Source organism: Capsicum annuum, chromosome 10 (genome assembly GCF_002878395.1).
Source record: "Capsicum annuum cultivar UCD-10X-F1 chromosome 10, UCD10Xv1.1, whole genome shotgun sequence".
Lineage (NCBI taxonomy): Eukaryota > Viridiplantae > Streptophyta > Magnoliopsida > Solanales > Solanaceae > Capsicum > Capsicum annuum.
In genome coordinates this window covers 16294106-16314334 of record NC_061120.1, presented here as the reverse complement: position 1 = coordinate 16314334, position 20229 = coordinate 16294106, and the positions used below count along the sequence as shown (strand labels likewise).

General features: G+C 34.5%; 1 long non-coding RNA gene across 3 annotated transcripts in view; it reads right to left on the bottom strand.

The window, feature by feature from the left end:
- Positions 1 to 5826: 5826 nt before the first annotated feature.
- Positions 5827 to 20229, bottom strand: part of LOC107845436 — a 22004-nt gene continuing 7601 nt past the window's right edge. Inside the window, exon 3 of one of the 3 annotated variants that reach the window (XR_007046112.1) lies at positions 5827 to 6246. This is a non-coding gene — a long non-coding RNA (uncharacterized LOC107845436). Of the gene's footprint in view, positions 6247 to 9502; positions 10915 to 20229 lie in introns of those variants that run through there. The other 2 variants (XR_007046111.1, XR_007046113.1) reach the window with 2 other exon arrangements.

Below are 20229 nucleotides of genomic sequence, written 5' to 3'. Positions count from 1 at the left end.
AGGGAAGTTCTACTAAAAGTTTCTTTCTTTCCCAAAATGCATTAGGAAATTCAGAACAAACTTCTTTTTCAAAAGTTTTTTGAAGATTGGCAATTTTACTCACCATCTCCGGGGTTTTTAAAATTTGTTCAATTTTCTTTATTTGAATTTCTTGCTTAAGAAAATAAATATGTGAAGAAAGTCTGTTAATTTTAAAAGCAGTTCTTTCTTTAATAAGGTTACCTTCTTCTGGTGAGAGGGGCCTTAATAAAGGGAAGAATAAATTTTGATTTAATATCGTCGTGCGAATTCCATCAAAATTACTTGTGTAAGGTCGAATTTGATTAACAAAAGGTATTCCTAGAATAATATCTTCAGTGATACCTTCAGTAATGACAAAATCATTGACAAGACAAATGTCATTGTTGCAGATATGGGCTTTTGAAAGCTTGTAATCGATTTTCATCTTTTCTCCAGTGGCAGAGTATAGACGAGAAGTGCTTTTCTGAAGCTATTTGGTGGGTATAAGTCCTTTGACGATACAATTGCTATCGGCTTCAGTATCAAAAAAGGCGACTCTGTTAAGAACAAAGTCTTTATTTATGACAATTTTTACTGCGATGTGTTCGCTGTAAGCTTTAATGGCCGTTATAGCGGCACCTAAGGTAGAGGGAGAGTCCGAGCCGGGGAATGATCCTGGCTCGTTAAGGTGATCATTTTGATCATTGATCATTGGATAAGCTCTAGGTGATTCTGGAGGGGAATCATGCTCTGGAAGAGACACATTTTTCAGAACCTGTTCGGTAAGAATATTGAGTTCAACTCGATCGAGTCTGATTTTTAGGTCTCTGATTTCTCCCTTGAGGGTGGAAATTTCACCCTTGAGATCAGCTATAGAAGGTTCCGCAGGTTTATCAAATCTAGACATAACCTGTTTCATGCTAAAGGGCTGAATGATAGGTTTGGGGGACTTTTCCTCTTGAGAAAGCATCAATCTTTTGAGTTCTAGAAGATATTTATTTCTAGCCTCATCATTTTGGATGTGTTCTATGATGTCAAACAGGATTTCCTTAGGTTTTCCAGAGATGACATTAACAGTCTTTTTTGTGCAAGTACAGAAAGTACCATTACAAGCACAATCTTGGCCAGATTGAGATCGATCGGATTCATATGCGGTGTTGATAAATTCTTCGTCACTATAATCGTCACTAGAAGAGCTGGAAGTGTCGAAAAAGTCTGAAGAGTCTTCCATTATAGAGAACAACGCTTACATTAATTGCAAGATAAATGAGCTATCCCATGCTCATGCTTCTCTCTTGTGGCCCTTGTACATTGATCAAAAGTGCAAAACAAAGACAGAGGAGTTGCAATTTTGCTTTTTTTAATGCTTGATGATGCCTTGAAAATTTCTTTTCTTCTCATCTTAGCCATCTTAATCTCTAGTGGAGTGTATGGATATGAAATCCCCTTTGATTGAATGACACCTCTCTTAGATGTCAATTCCTTTACAGAAGCAGTTAATGCATTAAGGAGTCATTTGGTAGAGTGTATAAGAATAATGCAAAATATGGTGTGTTAGTAATGCTTCTATTAGTAATGTTGTCTTAGTTATGCTTGCATTAGTTATGCTTGTGTTTTTCTTATGTAGTGTTTGATTTGATGTATTAAAAATAACATGAATTAAATAATTTCTTTAAAAAATATTACAAAAATATCCTCCATATATATGTTAGAAAGAATGTGAATTTTTTTTTTAGGGATAATAGTGTTTTTAATCATGTTAATGCATGTATAGGATCTATTGCATAGCTAATACCATGGATTTTGAGGTATTAGTAATACACACCTTAATACACAATAGAGTGTACAACTAATGTAAGCATTAGCTATTTATAGGGTGCAAATGTGTACCAAATAAGGTATTAGTAATACACATTAAGCTAGTATATGCATTCGAATACACTCTACCAAACGACCCCTAATAGTATTAATTACTCCATCATGTTTCGCCTTACAGTCTTGACATTTGCATGCAAAACATTCGCTAGAAGGGGAAAAATCTGTATAACCAGTATGATCATAATCATAATGGTTTGTTGTTTCAAAACCATAATAGGAGCATTATTAGCCCCGACAGCAGCACCACTACCGCTACCACCATCAATAACAACAAGTCCACCCTCCAAAATTATTTTTCTTATGATGACTATTGCTCCAAATAATTTCTTTTTTATTTTGTCAATGACTTTAGGGTCTGATAAAGTTTGCACAGATCGTAAAGTAAGAAAAAATGACATCTTTAACTCTCGATTGGTCGGAAGAAGAGACGGATGCACAATCTAACATAAATCAGGTAATATATTAGAATGATGATTATATCATTCAAATAAATCATTAATTAAAATAAAAACTTAATTAGAATTAGACTTACTACGTCATTCGAGGGGTTGAACAGATCAATAAATTTTGTATTTTTATCAGTTTTGGCTGACAACCATCTCAAGATTCTTGGATAGGAAACTTCTTCCTGGTAGTTCACTTGTTGTCTCAAATAAGGAATGACTTTAAACGCCCAAGCCTATAAAATAACACCAATAAATCAAAAGCATTATTGAATACAAAAAGAAACTATATCATAATAAAAAAATATTTACCATGAAAGCCCATAAAAATCCATATAAGTTGACTGTCTTTGGCGTTAATGGAGTCAACAAATATTTGACAGTCATTTTGAAGCTTTCATAACCCCAAGGATAGCTATTAAATGCCTCAACATCCTCAGAGAGCTTTATTAAACCAAGTATTATGTTGTTGTTAACGTCTCTCGCCCAAAGAATATTATGTACAAACCAAATCAAGCACAATGATTGCTTGTACTTCTATGAAAGTCTTTTACCTTTCAACGCTTCTATCAAATTTTTGTTTTTGAAGCTTTGGACCAACAAGGTACACCAAGTCTTCACAATCACTCGACTTTCTTTGCCTTTTTTGGGTGTGTGGGATGCTCTTTTAGGGGGTTAGAACTTAGAATAGGTATAACTTGAGAAGGAGAAGTAGGATACCATTTTAGTCCAGTAACTATAGCAAACTCCTTCCAACCAAAACAAACAGGCATGCCACAATAATTTATCCACAGACCATCCATCTTATCTTTGTTTCATATATAAACCTACTCTTGGCAAGATCATATAAAATTTTCATTTGGAAACGAGCATTGCTGTCCTCTGGTAAATCAAGATATTTTCTGAAGCAGCTATCCATGAAATAAGCATTCAAATTTTATTCTCGAAGTATTTTTCTAAAGGCGTTGAAAGATTTTTCTATGGTTGACTTAACCACAAAATCACCCATTAAATCTATGACACCATCGCACTGCATTCTCACAGGATAACTATCAATGCTAAAGGTTTTGATTAACTCTTCGGTAGAAGGGCTATTAGCATCTGGATCATCTCTTTTGAAATATTCCTCCTCCCCATGTTCATTATCTTCTACTTCTGATTGAGATAACGCTTGTAAAGCAAGCTCATAGAGAGGTGAATATAGTCTAGCTGCTTCACTTGATCCTTTACTTGGACTTGATTCATTTTTTTTTCTTTTGGGAGCCTTATAATCTAAAAATAACAGGAACATAAAATAGATTATAATTGATTAATGCATCATTAAAAAGAATAATAGTATATCTAACAAGTACAACACTAAAATAATAGTTCCAACAGATCACACATCTGTTGCACCAGGTAGGTTATCTGTTGCAACATATAACTAACTTGTTGCAACGAATGAGTAATTTATTGTAAACATAATAACAAATCACTCATCTGTTGAAACAGATGACTGGTATGTGCAACAGATCATACATCTATTGCAAAATATGAGTTATCTGTTGTAACATATTATTAACCTGTTGCAATAATAAAAATAGATCACTCATCTGTTGAAATAGATGACTGATCTATGCAACAGATCACACATCTGTTGCAACATATGGGTGATCTATTGGAACTGTTACCAAGTGTCAATATTGTTTAGATTTCTTCCAATAGAAGGGTCGTCTATCGCAACAGATGAATGATTAGTTGAAAAATCAAGTTTTTGACATATCCTGTTGGTATAGTTGATAGGATTTTATCCAATAGAAGGTTCATCTCTTGCATCAGATGATTAATCTATTGCATTAGATTTTTAATCCGATGGTTCCTCCATTGCATCAGATGATAAATGTGTTGCATCCGATGATTAATCTGTTGCATCAGATTTTTAATCGGATGGTTAAAGAATATTAAATATAATATAATATTTAACAATACATACGCGCACATGTGCGCGCGCACACACACAAAATTATAGTATGTCTATAACAATGAATATGATATTATAGTATGTCTATAATAATAATGATAGTTGCAACTACATAATATAAATATTTTTTTTAAAAATGCAAAATATATTAAAAAAAATTGGTATGATTTGAGATTCTTATTGTCAAGATCTATTGTAATTGATCTCTAATAGAGATATTTTAAAAAAAAAAAAAAAAAAGATAGAAATCCAAAAATTTGAAAAAGAGAGAAGAAAGAATAGTAGTTGAAAATTACGGTAAAACTTTAATAAATCATCATTCAACTTTCTCCTAACTCTTAAGGAGAAATTTTGTTGGACGTTAGAAGAGAGAGAAAGTAATATGAGTATTTTAAAGGAGAATGATTTATTGGTATGTAGTGCTAATTACTTGACTGAACGGCCATTTCATGCCAATTTTTTAAACGTTGGCTAATATTTGTCAATTATATGTATTAGTTGATGCATTATGCCATTTTTTCAAAAAGATACTTGTGAAAATAATTTAAGTGGGTCGTATATAAGACGTCAAATTAATTTTAAACATTAAGAGTTAATTTAACATTTTATGTCTATTTTATATTTTTTATTAAATATTATTAATTTTTTAATACTTAGATAGCTTATAATAATGAATTAGAGGTGATATAGTAAAATTAAAATTGTAGCAGACGTCATAAATGTCTATTTAATTTTTTAATTAAATATTATTAATTTTCTAGCACGTAAATGACATATAATAATTAATTAGGGGTGATATAATAAAATTACGGAGCAAGCAGTGATCGACAAGCATGTTAACCACTGAAACGAATAAGTGGCTAAAAACTTTAAATTTTAATTTCTTTATTTACGTATTTTATGCTTCATTTAGTTGTACTTAATAAAAATTGATATTTTGATTATTCAGATCTTAGCTCGTAACTATGTATTTAATTTTTTGTTTGAATCTAATCTTTTAGATCTTAGTAGGTGTACTACTTTCATACTTTCTTTTTGACACATATATTACTATTGCAAAGTACTTCATCCAACCGTTTTTAATTTATAATTTTTTATCTATTTTATCCTTGTTATTAAAGATTATTGATAACTTATTACTTAAATAACTTATAATAAATATTTAGAAATGGTATAATAACATTACTATAAAATACTTGTTGTTATAAAATAAAAATAAAATATCAATATTAAACTTAAAAAAGGAGAGAACTTCAGAGAATTTTAGTATTACTTTTGTTTTTACTACTTACAAAAAGTTGGCTATTTATAGACCACCAAACTTACTCCCTAACGTTGCCAAACTTGACATCAAGTTGACAACTTGGTCAACTTTCTTAGGTATTCAAATCCAAATTGAACAAGTAACTTCAAGTTGACAATTTGACCAACTATCTTAGGTATTCAAATTCAAATTGAACAAGTAATTATTGGTGTTCAAATTTAATTTGACTACTAACTATTATCTCTAATTGATGATATTTCACACATATACATGTCACACGACATCCATATTATATAACACTCCCCCTTGAATGTCCATTAATAGAGTTAGAAAAAGAGTACACACATCTTGTAATACGCCTTTAGTGTTGCCTCATTAAAAACCTTACCAGAAAAACTCGATTGGGACATAACCTTGATTAAGGAAAAAAAAAAGTACAACGCGTATTTTTCTCCCAAATAAAAACTTCAATTTAATGATTTGAATCTCCGCATTCCAGTCTCGTGACCATCTTCTCAAAAGTTTTAGTTGATAGAGACTTGGTGAATAAATCAGCAATATTATCACTTGAACGAATTTATCGCATGTTGATATCGCCATTCTTCTGGAGCTCATGTATATAGAAAAGTTTGGCGAAATTTGCTTCTTTCTATCTTCTTTTATGAATCCTCCTTTCAATTACGCTATGCATACTGCATTATCTTCATATAAAATCATAGGCACTTTATCACATTCTTGACTATATTTTTCTCAGATGGAATGTATCGTGGATCTCAACTACACATATTCTTGACTTGCTTTATGAATAACAATTATCTCATCATGATTTAAAGAAGTGACGGCTGTTGTATACTTTACTGAATGCTATGATGTAGTTGTATCTCCATATATAAGTAAATAGCCTATTCGAGATTGAATTTCATGTGGATCAGATAAATACATTTTCAATGTATGTTCATCAATGGACAAATATTTCATTTGTCAAACACTCCGAGTACACATCCATTAATATGCATTCTTAGTTGCTTCATTAAAAACCTTACAAGGAAATCCTGTGGGATAAAATCTCGGCTAAGAAAAAAAGAGTGCAGCGCGTATTATACTCGCATCGATTAAAACATCACTTTACTCTTATAAATGATGCTCCACAATTCATAAATGCACCAACTGCACTAAAATATGATTCTTACTAGTCATTTTTATGAGATCGAAACTGATTTATTTTCAAGTTAAGCGATCTTATAATCATTTGGGCATTTAGCAGAATCACTTTTAAATACTTCAAGGATTTTCATATAACTTTTGTCATCTAGCTAGACATGACAATAATTTATTATACATATTTTAGCTTTTCAATATTGTCAGATTGAAGTAAACCTCATTTTATCCATTAGAGGAGAACAATTCTCTTACAATAACGCCAGAAACTTTGTGAAACCTTTATACCCCAAGGCACAAGTCATACTTTATATCTTATGAATTTTACTTTTCGCATAGTAAATCATTTGTACCCCACTGACATTATACCTCTGGTCTTTGGATTATGAGTTCAAATATTCACTTTGTGAAATAAACTACTTGAATTACATACTTTTATTTGGCCAAAAATTTATCTGTTCATATTTTTTTTGACAGATTTGTATTCAAGATCCTCAATATTATTTATAATATTGAGTGATATATTATATCAAAGATATCATCGAGATTGCTTGATATCGATTTCAATAAGACAAAGCTTATGAAGATTTCTTCATATTCATTACTCTTCAGGTACCTTTGACAATGTTTTATGAAGTGTTATGTCAGTGCTCTTTCAAAGCACTTGCCTCATTGTCATGTCCATCTTGATCATTTGCTCCTTTCCTTCTTCAAGAAGTTTTACCTTTGGAACCAATTGGTCTATCACGCTTCAGACGTGCCATAAACTCTGTCCTTTTACGGACTTTTTATTAATGCATTTTATAGTTAAATTATCATATAGAGTCAACAAACACATCCGACAATTAGGTTGCAAAATTTTGCAAATGAATTATCTCTTGAACTTCAAGTTCACGTATATATTTTTTATGAGTATCTAGATAATTTATTTCATACATAATTTTCAACCGTTAATCAACTCCCCCCTAATGTTAGGATACCCCCAACCTTATCTTCGAATTCATATTTGTACATTGTGATGAAGCAATTGCATCATCTGCACATTTAAATTTTTAAATGAAAATTATTTGGTTCTTGACCTTGAACCAATAGTGATAGGGGAGCCTTGTTGACTTGGTGCATATGAATGCTGCTATATTTTAAATGACACATCTCATACTCATATTTGTGTATTACAAATAAAAGAAAAATCACGGATAACCTTTTACGTAAATATTTATAACCCGTGTCGATGGTAGTAATATGAAGATATAACATCTTTTCATTATTTATAGTCTCAATATAATTTATTTTTGGCAATGTTTTTGAAACTTAATAAATTTCTTTTGAGACTTACTACAATCTCAATATTGTGAATAATTTCATTCCTCTAGATAGTAATACTTAAGCTCTTTTGGAGCTCTTAATTAATTTCGTGTACTACACATATTTCACAAATAATTCATATGGTGAACACCATCTTCAAGGAGAAAATCATAAAATTACGGTCATAATCTTAAAATATTATATAGGCAACTTGTTTCTTGCTTTTACCCTTTGGTAATTCATGATAAACATAATAAAATATATATGGCACACTACAAATACGCGAACAATGACCGTTTATGTCAAAATAAAATTTCTTTATTTTTTTCAAATTTTCCGTAGAGGTGAGATGTGGCATTTATCCAACCATGCATGAGTATGTTCTTATTCAAAATTTTTATCTCATCTTGACACATTCATTTCAAGAATGGTCGAGCATTAACAATGCTTATCACAAATCTCATTCTCTTCAAGGAATGAATTATAATCATATACACATGCTTCATAAATTTTCATTGCTTCATAAATTTTCATTAGAAGCTCATTGTCATGCCATGAAATTTATTATATTTTCATGATATACCTCAACATCACTTTGAAAGGTCAAGTGCACCATCTCTTTATATTCCTTTATTTTGATGGAGAATTTATAAAACTTAAACCAAATTAGATCGCATGACAATCACGTGCCCAATGACCTTTCATACCTACCCATTAGTGGCAAAAATTGCCTTCACCTTTTGAAGGATCATTTGAGAACTCATAATGTACTTCGAAGAATCTTCTAATTCATTAATATATTTTGTGTAATACTCAATGTGCACATTTTCAAGATGGCAAGGTCGTTCATGTCAACTTATGAACTTATTTGTACTAGTAAACTCCAAGCTTACCATGACATATAAGTTTTACTTAGTAAATTTTAGATTTACTAGAACATGAATAATTTTTCATGTTTATTATTTTGTAGTATATTTCGTAATATTTCTTCTTAATTTATCCACCTCTTGTGGAGGTGTTACTCCTATCACATTCACCCTAGGGAATATGTAGTTTTAATAATTAAAATTCTCATTCCCCAGGAATGAAATATAATGATGTTGTAAGCCTATCAAATTATGATAGCTTAAAATTTCTCTCAAGATATTGCTCCTTCATGAGCAAATCGAGGCATCCATATAATGTAACGAAAGGTTTTGTCCTTGTTACGCTATTTTCATCTTCATAAATTCAATCACATGTCTTCTTTCAAACATATAATGCACTACTACCATATTCACTTCAGGGAATGAAGCATATTCAATGAAAATAATTATAACTTACACCGAAATTTTGGGCTTAATCATCGTTATATCATCAATATGGTGCATTGAGATTCAAACTCAACGTCTTATCCATATAAACGTGTCTTAGGACAAAATCAATGGGACTTAAACTCAACATCTTATCATCATAGTGCATCGGGACTCTTAACCCAAGGTCTTACCCTCTTAATGACATGAAATTTAAATCCATCATCACACCCTCGGTCAATAACATATCAGGCCAAAGTATAATAAACTCAAACTTGAGCCTATAACAATATCACCACTTTGTGATTATTAATATTCTTTTCAAACTTAATTACAAAACATGAGTTAATAATATACTTATCTTATCATAAATAGTAGAAAGGTGAAATCTAAGTCGTGGTGATCGCATAGTTCTTGTGGTCTTGCTTTCTTCACCTTTCAATTCAATTTTCTTTTCTTAGCCTTCAAATTTTGAGATAGTAGAGTCTCGTACTGATAACATGTTATAAAATAAAGATAAAATATCAATATCAAACTTAAAGAAAGGAGAGAACATTAGAAAATTTTAGTAGTACTTTATTTTTACTACTTTCATATATCAATAAAAATGTACAAAAAGGTGGCTATTTATAGATCACCAAACGTGCTCCGTAAGGCTACCAAGCTTGACATCAAGTTGGCAACTTGACCATCTTTCTTAGATATTCAAATTCAAATTGAACAAGTAACTTGAAGTTGGCAATTTGGCCAACTACCTTAGGTATTCAAATTCAAATTGAACAAGTAATTCTTGATGTTCACATTCAATTTGACTACTAACTATTATCTCTTATTAATGATATTTCACACATGCATGTCACATGACATCCATATTATGTAACACTTGTGAAGAAAAAATTATTAGAAATTCTTCTCCTCTAAAGCAACAAGTAACGATGCAAGTCTTGCAATTATTAATGCAGTATGATTAGAACTTGCCGTGGGGAAGGGCAAAGATGAATGGTTCAATAAGGACATTCTCTACAAATTTAATAGACAAAACTCAAGCTTAACCTTGTCAAAATATTTCCAAATAATTCTTCAGCATAAATCATGCAAAAATATTTTATTATGTTATAACATATTCTCTGTCAATCCTATTTACTTATTTGAAGGATGACTAAACAAAAACTGTGATATAATCTCACTTTACTATTGTTACAACCCGAGGCTACACCCTAGTCACGACAACGGTGCTTACGATTCCAAAAAACCATAAGCTAACTCATGAACTGCTACCTGCTGTGAGTATTGGATAATGTACTGATAATGAATACATACACGAAAAATCAGCTAATAATGCCATAGGGTTTTAGAAACTGAAAACAATACTGAATCATAGTTCTGAACGCTGGAAACATACTAAAAATACTAATAAAAATAATTGATAAACTGACTATCTGTCTGAATGTCTGAAAGCCTCTAAAACTGACTGACTGTGGAGTTGATGGGACAAACCCCAACTAACTTCGACTGAATAAATAACTAAACTAATGACATAACTAAATATAAGATAAACCCGTCCTCGAAGAATGAGGACTCACCATTGCTTCTACTGCTATTAAGCTGATCTGCCTAATCACGGTCAGGAAATTGAGCGTCCAAACCCATGATATTAAACATTATATCACAAGAAACGACTATGTGGTCAATACTTTGAATGTACTGGTAAATAAGATGAGGTTAGGCTGAAACACATGGGTTTTATGCATGAGATAATGACTGACTGAATTGCATGAGATAGCTGAGTATAAATGCATGAAAACTATAAAATCTGAGAATGCATGACCAAGCATAAAACATGTTTTGATATAGTCTGTAAACTGAAATACTTAAACACTGATGACTGAGTAACTGATAACTATATGTTATGGTCAAGCAAACCTGAAACTGAACTCTTTACTGAATATTGAACTGAGACTGTGGGAGCTAGCTATAACCGACATGTCCCAATGTACTATTAGGATCTAACCTGTAAACCCAGTTGGAAGGGTGTCAGTACCGTGCCACGAGTACTAACCTTGGCTGTGTGGATACACTAATCTAACATCCCAAAGGACGAGGGTGTTATGCCTAACTGACGGGGGACCCCTCAAAGTCTACGGTGGCGCCATAGGTCTGGAACCTAAGGATTGCTATTAACATCTCATGCCTACTTACAGGGGAGACAAGTGCCTCATGCCTACTGGCGGGGTAGACGCCATCCCTACGTTCACTCGGGGCTAAATTTTACTCCTAATCGAAAGACACTGATTCTGAATTGACCTAAGTTTAATTGAGCCCCGACTGAACATAACAACTAAGTGACGATATTCATGGTTTATCTGAAATCATTCTGTAATTACTGAAAACTATGCAAACGGTTAAATTTTGGGTATTCATAACCCCCAGTACTGAATGAAAATAACAATAAGGACATATGAAGCCTTAAAAACCATGAAAGGGATCATTGTTCAAAATTTGACTCTTAAACATTTCATCAAACACATGAGGGTCGTGAATTAAAGCATAGGAATAGTTTAAAATATGTAATAATCACATGGCTACAATACAAAAACCATAATTCAGGGATTAAATATGAAAACATCATCATTCCAACATGTAAGGTTAATTCCATCGAAAACAATTTTAAACATGATGTATAATCAAAATTTGTAACAATTCATGGGGATAATTCACCATGAAACATATAAAAACTCACAATTTGATATAAAAGAAGGATTCTTGAACTCCATGGGTAGAAAGGGCCCATGGATGAACACCACACATACCTTTAATACTTGAATCTTGAAAGGGAACAACTTTCTTGAAAGTTCTTGGATGGTGAAGCTTGAATTCTTGAGTTTTCTCTTGAATTCTTGAGTTTTCTTGAAGGGGGGAGGATTTAATTTGATGAACTAGGGGAAATCATAGGGTTTATTTGAGAGTAAAATTGTGGAAAATGGGCAAATAATGCCTTCCTGAAGGTAAATCCCGTGTTATTACGAATTGGCCGAGGGGAAAAGACAAAACTGCCCCTCTGGAATTTAAATTTACAACTGGAACACCGATTGACCCATCACCGTGATGCGATGAACTCCCCATCGCTATACCCACCACGACGCGACGCAATTGCGGTGAGGTGCTGGAAACGAAATCCAAACGTGCCTCAATCCTCATCTGAAAAATCCAAAACTTCCCCGAGAAATGCTCCTTACACCCTTGAACATGAGTTAACTCAAAAATTTACGTTTCGGGGTAGGGAAGGTCACTTTAAAAATCATCGAAGTTAAGAGCTAAATTTTCAGGTTCTAAGCCTTTTATGCATGCACTATGAGCTGAACTGAGCTAAGAATAATACGGGGTATTACAATATCTCCCCCTAGGGAACATTCATCCTCAAATAAAATTAATTAAGCTGAGAATACTGAGGGAACTGAAATCACATACTGAACATGCATAACTAAAAATATGGTTACATGACTGAGTCTGAGACATGATGCATGATTGAACTGATTCGTGAATGCATGCAGTGACAGAAAGATGATTATATATCTAGAACTGAGAATGGAAAAGATATAATCTAAGGAAAACTGTTACCTTAAGCTGAGTCTGAGTTTGCGGAGAAAAAATAAGGGTACTTGGTACGCATGCCTGCTTCTGCTTCCCAAGTAGCTCCCTTATCGGACTGATTCCGCCAAAGAACTTTGACCAAGGAAACTTCTTTGTTCCTCAGTCTACGAATCTAATGATCAAGGATTTCAACTGGGATTTCTTCGTAAGAAAGGTTGTCCTAAACACCCGTACTTTCTAAAGGGACTACTACAGTTCGGCCGCCAATACACTTCTTTAACAAAGAGACATGGAACACGGATGCATGGATGCCAAATCTGCAGGAAACTCAAGCTTATAAGCTACCTTTCCAAAGTGGCTCAAGATCCTGTAAGGGCGAACATATCGGGGACTGAGCTTCCTCTTCTTGCCAAACCTACTACTTTGGGTTATCTTAAGCCTCTCTCTGATTAACTAAACTTTCTCCATTGCATCAAATACTGAATCTGGCCCTATCAATACAGTTTCTCCTACCTCAAACCAACCAATAAGAGATATAAATCTCCTCCTATAAAGAGCCTCAAATTGAGCCATTTGAATAATGGAATGATAACTGTTATAGTAGGCAAACTCAATCAAAGACAAGTGATTATCCCAACTACCCTTAAAGTCGATACACATGCTCTCAACATGTCCTCTAGGGTCCAAATGGTCCTCTCTTCCTTACCATCTGTACTGAGACGAACTTGGGTACCAAGACCCTTCAGAAAAGCTTTTCAAAAATGAGAGGTAAACTGAGTACCTCTATCTGAAATAATAGACAACGGGACTCCATGCATTCTAACCAACTCTCTAATATAGAGCTTGGCATAGTCCTCGGCTGTAAAGAAAGTATGAACTGGCGAGAAATGGGCTGATTTGGTCATCCTGTCTATAATAACCCATATCGAATCATGCTGACGGCGCGAACGGGGAAACCCTGTCACAAAGTATATATTCACCTCCTCCCACTTACAAGTGCGAATGATGAACTCCTGTATTATGCCACTAGGCCTCTGGTGCTCAGCCTTAACCTACTGACAATTAGAATACTTAGCTACAAACTCTGTAATATCCCTCTTCATACCACTCCACCAATAGATTTTCCGCAAATCACGGTACATCTTAGTGGCTCCTGGATGAATAGAATAACACACACCATGCGCTTCTGCAAGGATTCACTGTTTCAAAACATCTACTCCCAGCACACACAGTCTACCCTGACACCGCAACACACCATCTCTCATTGGAAAAAAAACTCTACCTTATGATCTCTAATTGATTTCTTCAACTTAACCAGACTGGAATCCCTATCTTGCTTCTCCTTCACTTCAGCAACCATAGAACATTCCGAACTACTTTGAACCCATACATTACCCTCAGCTAAATCCACAAACCGCACGCCTAATCTAGCAAGCTGATAAACCTCCCTGACTAATTGTTTCTTATCATCCTCTACACGAGAAACACTACCCATAGATAATTTACTAAGGTCATCTGCCACTACATTGGCCTTGCCCGGATGAGACAAAACACTCATATCGTAATCTTTCAATAATTCTGACCACCTTCTCTGGTAGAGATTTAAATATTTATGCGAAAACACATACTGCAAACTTTTGTGATCTATGAACACATCAACATGAACCCAAACCAACTCTGGAAGCATCACGGTAAACAAACTCATCTAAACCATCCGGCAACGTCAAAATTGGGGTTGAGGTGAGTCGAGTCTTCAACTCCGAAAAACTCTTCTCACAAGAATTTGACCACTGAAACTTTAATTTCTTTTGAGTTAATATGGACATGAGGGACGCAATAGATGAAAACCTTTCAACAAACAGTCAGTAATAGCCATCCAAACCCAAGAAACTCCTAATATCTGACGGAGAGATGGTTCTAGGCCAATTTCTCACTGCTTTGGTCTTGTAAGGGTCAACTCTAATGCCATCACCAAAAATAATATGGACAAGGAAAGCTACTGATCTTAGCCAAAATTTGCACTTATTGAATTTAGAGAACAATTGATGGGATCTAAGAGTTTGCAATACGATTTTGAGGTGATCTGCATGATCATTTTTGGTAGGGGAATAGACAAGAATATCATCAATGAAGACTATGACAAACATGTCCAAGTACTGCTTGACCACTTAGTTCATCAAGTCCATGAAGGTTGTCGGAGAATTCGTTAGACCAAAGGAAATAAATAGGAACTTGAAGTGACCATACCGGTTCTAAAAGCTATTTTCAGAATGTCACATTCTCTGACTCTGAGCTGATGATAGCCGGATCTGAGGTCTATCTTAGAGAAATAACTGGCACCCTAAAGTTGGCTGAAAAGTCATCAATTTAGGGGAGTGGGTACTTATTCTTGACTGACTTTGTTTAACGGACGGTAATCAATGCATATTCTAAGAGAACCGTCTTTCTTTCACACGAAAAGGACTGGAGCGCCTCATAAGAAAACATTGGGCCTGATGAAACCCTTATCTAAGAGATCTTTCAACTGCTCTTTCAACTCCCTAAGCTCAACTGAATCCATTTTGTAGGGCAGAATAGAGATAGGTTGGGTATCTAGAAGAAGGTCTATTCCGAAGTCAATTTCCATGTCGAGAGGAACTCCGAAAAGATCTTCAGGGAACACGACTGGAAATTCCCTCACTACTAAAATAGACTCAAGACTGGGAGTCTCTGAACAAGAGTTTTTGACTCAAACAAGATGGTAAACACACCCCTTGGATATAATTTTTCTCGCTCTAAGGTACGAAACAAGCTGACCCCTAAGCGCTGAAGTACTACCCCTCCATTCAAGAACTGGTTCATTCGAAAACTGAAAATGAACAACTTTGTTTCTACAATCAACTGAAGCATAGCATGAGTAGAGCTAATCCATGCCGAGAATGACGTCAAAATCAGTCATCTCTAACTCCACAAGATCTACTGAAGTGACTTTCTAGGATACTGCAACCGGATCCTGTACACCCATCCGGTTGTGATAGATTTACCTACTGGGGTAGACACTGAGAAAGGCTCTACTAAAGTTTCAGGACTGACACCAAACTTGACAGCTATATTGGGGGTTACAAAAGAAAGTGACGCCTCGGGATCTAACAAAGAATAAACATGAAGATGAAAGACCTGTAACATACCCGTAACAACATTAAGAGAACTTTTCTGATCAGGACGAGACTGGAGTGCATACAATCTATTTTGGTGCTGACCGTTGGTGGCGCTGTAAATGGCGCCCTGCTGAGTTGGGCAACCTACTAGTGATGCTGAAGAGTTAGTCTGACCCTGCTGGCGATCATTCCTACCTATCTATATACCTATAGGATATTTCCTCAACCTGTGGCCTGGCTTGCCACATCCAAAACACACATCCTTGCCAACCTTGCATACATCTTGATGATTCCTACCACACTTCTGGTAAAGAGGATTAGTCCAACCACTGTTCACACTACCCTGAGTCTTAAAGTGTGGCGCCCTATCCCTTATTATTTCTGAACTTTGGAACTAGAGCACTAGATGAAGACGAAGCTGGGGCTGAATATTTATGATGAAATTAAGAACGGTTACCACCCTCCGACCTTGGCTGAGCAAAATTAAAACTACCTATCCTAGCCCTCTTATTCTTTTTACTTCTTCTCAACCTTCTCTTCCTCAATCTGCTAAGCATTGACCATAAGCCTAGACAAGTCCATATCGTTAATCAACATTGCAACCCTACATTCCTTGACCATACTATCAGCTACACCAGAGACAAACTTACTCATCCTAGACCTGTTATCAACCACCATCGAAGGAGCATACCTGACCAACTGGCTAAACTTAAGAGAATACTCCCTCACACTCATGTTACCTTGTTTCAAATTTATAAACTCTTGCACCTTAGCTTTTCTCAACACTAAAGGGAAGAACCTGTTTAAAAAGGTCGTGGCAAACTCCTCCCACTCTACAGCCCTGCATCTGTACCTTTATCCCCCTTCCACTGCTTAAACCAAGTGTGTGCTACATCCTACAACTGTAAGCAGCAAACTTGCCACTCTCACTAGACGTAACACCCATAATATCAGTCACCTTCTAAATCATATCAACTCCTAGGGATCCTCATCAAACTTGGATCCCAAAAACTAAGGGGGATTCATTCAGGTGAAGTCCCGAATCCTAACTGTAGTTGTATTGGCCACTGGATTGGCTGGGATAACACTCTGCTAATTATTCTGAGCTGCTACTGAGTGAGCTAAAGTAGTGAATGTAGCTCGAAACTCGACTTGAGAAACATGCTCATTTAGGGGTCACTGAATGGACTGATTCTCATTTCTTCTTTATTTATTCTTTCTAGGAGGCATATTCTATAAATAGAAGGAAGATTAAATTAGAAAAAGAGTTTAAATTGAGCTCATATTCATTCGCATGACATGAATACTGAAAGAAGGGAAACTTTTCCTAAAATGTCTTGTAGCCTCCTGTCCATAAGTGTGGCACGCTTCACACCCATGCACAAGACTCTACTCAATATGGCTTTGAGACTCCCTAGGACACTTTAAAACCTTAGGCTCAGATACCAAGTTTTGTCACAACCCGAGGCTACCACCTAATCGCGACAACGGTGCTTATCGTCCCTAAAAACCACAAGCTAACCCATGAACTGGTACCTGCTATGAATACTAAATAATATACTGATAATGAAGACATATGAGGAAAATCAGTTGATAATGCCATAAGGTTTTAGAAATTGAAAGCAACACTGAATCATAGTTTTGAACGTCTAAAAACATACTAAAAATACTGATAAAAACAACTGATAAATTGACTATCTTTTTGAATGTCTGAAAGACACTAAAACTAAACTACTGTGGAGTTGATAGGAAAACCCCCCAACTAACTCTAACTGACAAAATAACTAAACTACTAACATAACTAAATATAAGATAAACTCATCCTCAAAGGATGAGGACTCACCACTGCAGCTACTATTGATAAGCAGATCTGCCTAATCACGGTAAGAAAACTGAGCGTCCAAACTTATGATATTAAACATTATAGTACAAGAAATGAGTATATGGTCAGTACTTTGAATGTATTGGTATATAAGATGAGGTTAGGCTGAAATACATGAGTTTTATGCATGAGATAATGACTGACTGAATAGCATGAGATAGTTAAGTATAAATGCATGAAAACTATAAAATCTGAAAATGCAAGACCAAGTATAAAGCATGTTCTGATATACTCTGTATACTGAAATACTAAGTAACTAATAACTGTATGCTATGGTCAAGAAAACCTGAAACTAAACTCTGTACTGAATACTGAACTGAGACTGTAGGAGTTAGCTATAACCGACATATCCCAATGTACTATCAGGGTCCAACATGTAACCCTTGTTAGAAGGGTATCAGTATCGTGCCACGGGTACTAACCTTGGCTCTGTGTATCCACTAATCTAATATCTCGTAGGAATGAGGGTGCCATGCCTAACTAATGGGGGACCCCTCAAAGTCTACGGTGGTGTCATAGGTCTGGAACCTAAGTACTGCTACTAACATCTCATGCCTACTGACGGGGGAAACGTCATCCCTATGTTTACTCGGTGCTAAGTTTTACTCCCAACTGAAAGACATTAGTTCTGAACTGACCTAAGTTTAACTGAGCCACAACTGATCATAACACCTAACTGAGTGATGATTTTCATGGTTTATCTGAAATCATTCTGTAATTACTGAAAACTATGCAAATAGCTAAATTTTGGGTATTCATAACTCCCAGCACTAAATGGAAATAACAATAAGGACATATGAAGCCTTAAAAACCATAAAAGGGATTATTGTTCAAAATTTAACTCTAAGACATTTCATCAAACATATGAGGGTCATGAATTAAAGCATGGGAATAGTTTAAAACATGTAATAATCACATGGATACAATGCAAAAACCATAATTCAGGGATTAAACATGAAAACATCATCATTCCAATATGTAAGGTTTAATTCCATCAAAAAAAATTGTAAACATGATGTATAATCAAAATTCATAATAATTCATGGGGATAATTCATCATTAAACATATAAAAACTCATAATTTGATATAAAAGATGGATTCTTGAACTCTATGGGTGGAAAGGGCCCATGGATTAACATCATACATACCTTTAATACTTAAATCATTAAAGGGAACAACTTTCTTAAAAGTTTTTGGATTGTGGGTGTGAATAAGCGGCTAGGGTAAAACCGCTAATGAAAGAAAGCAAGATAGTGGAGGTGTTTATTCAAGCGCAGAATGAAACATATTATCAACATTTGTTACCTGCATTAGGCAAGACATTTATTGAGGTCCTCAAAATGGGAGAGATAATAGAGAATGGAATTAAGTCCGGTCACATTATGAGTTTTGCAACATTAAAAGCAACTACTCAAGCAATTCAAAAAAGTTCAGGAAGTGTTGGACAGAAGAAGAATGAGGAAGATGCATCTACTATTATAGTTGGACAGCGGGAAGTCACTCCTCTCCCTGCTAAGAAGAGGTCTAGTAGTTTGTTTTGTTTTCTTTTCTGTTACCCAAATTATTTTAGGGTTGTAGTTTAGGACCTATCTTGTCTGATTTTCTTATCGTTTTGTTCAAACCCTTCAATCTTTCTGTCAACAAAATGTGTGTCCCTTTTGTTTTTATTTCTCAATATGTATCGTCTTTCTTTTTTTTTCTTCTTCAAAGAGTTCTTTCTATGGTGATTCTGGTAATATAATAAGCATGTTGAATTTTAAGCCAGATCTTAAAACCCAATCTAATGCTGAAACATTCGATCAAGAATCTAGAGTTGAAAAAAATGTAAGAAAAATAAGTGTTGAGATGTTTTGGGGACCTAGTTACATCCTCACTAGAATGTTTTGAGGCAATCACTTTGCGAATAAAAAATGACTTAATCTTCAATGAGAAGGTTCAACTCAAGCATTTTTAAATGAGATCAATCAGAGGATAAATAGTTTCTATTGTCAGAATAAGCAAAAGGAAGTTAGTTAAAAAAAAAAGAGATTTGTTGTGAGAAAAGTACAATACAAGTAGACCTGTATGATTTACAAGTTTAAAAGAAGTGACACACGTTAATGTGCTTAGTCACGGTCAATATTGAAAAGATGCGTATGATATTCATGTTCCATTCCCAGATTGCATGTTATGTACTTGCGTTTTTAAGGATTGATATGACGAAGACATTTCATTTTGCTATCCAAATGTTGTGTCATCCTTTGTTATCCCTTTTGAGCTTTTGTTTTATTTCTTTTATATCCCTATTTTGGAATCAAAATAGAGTCTGAAATTTTTTT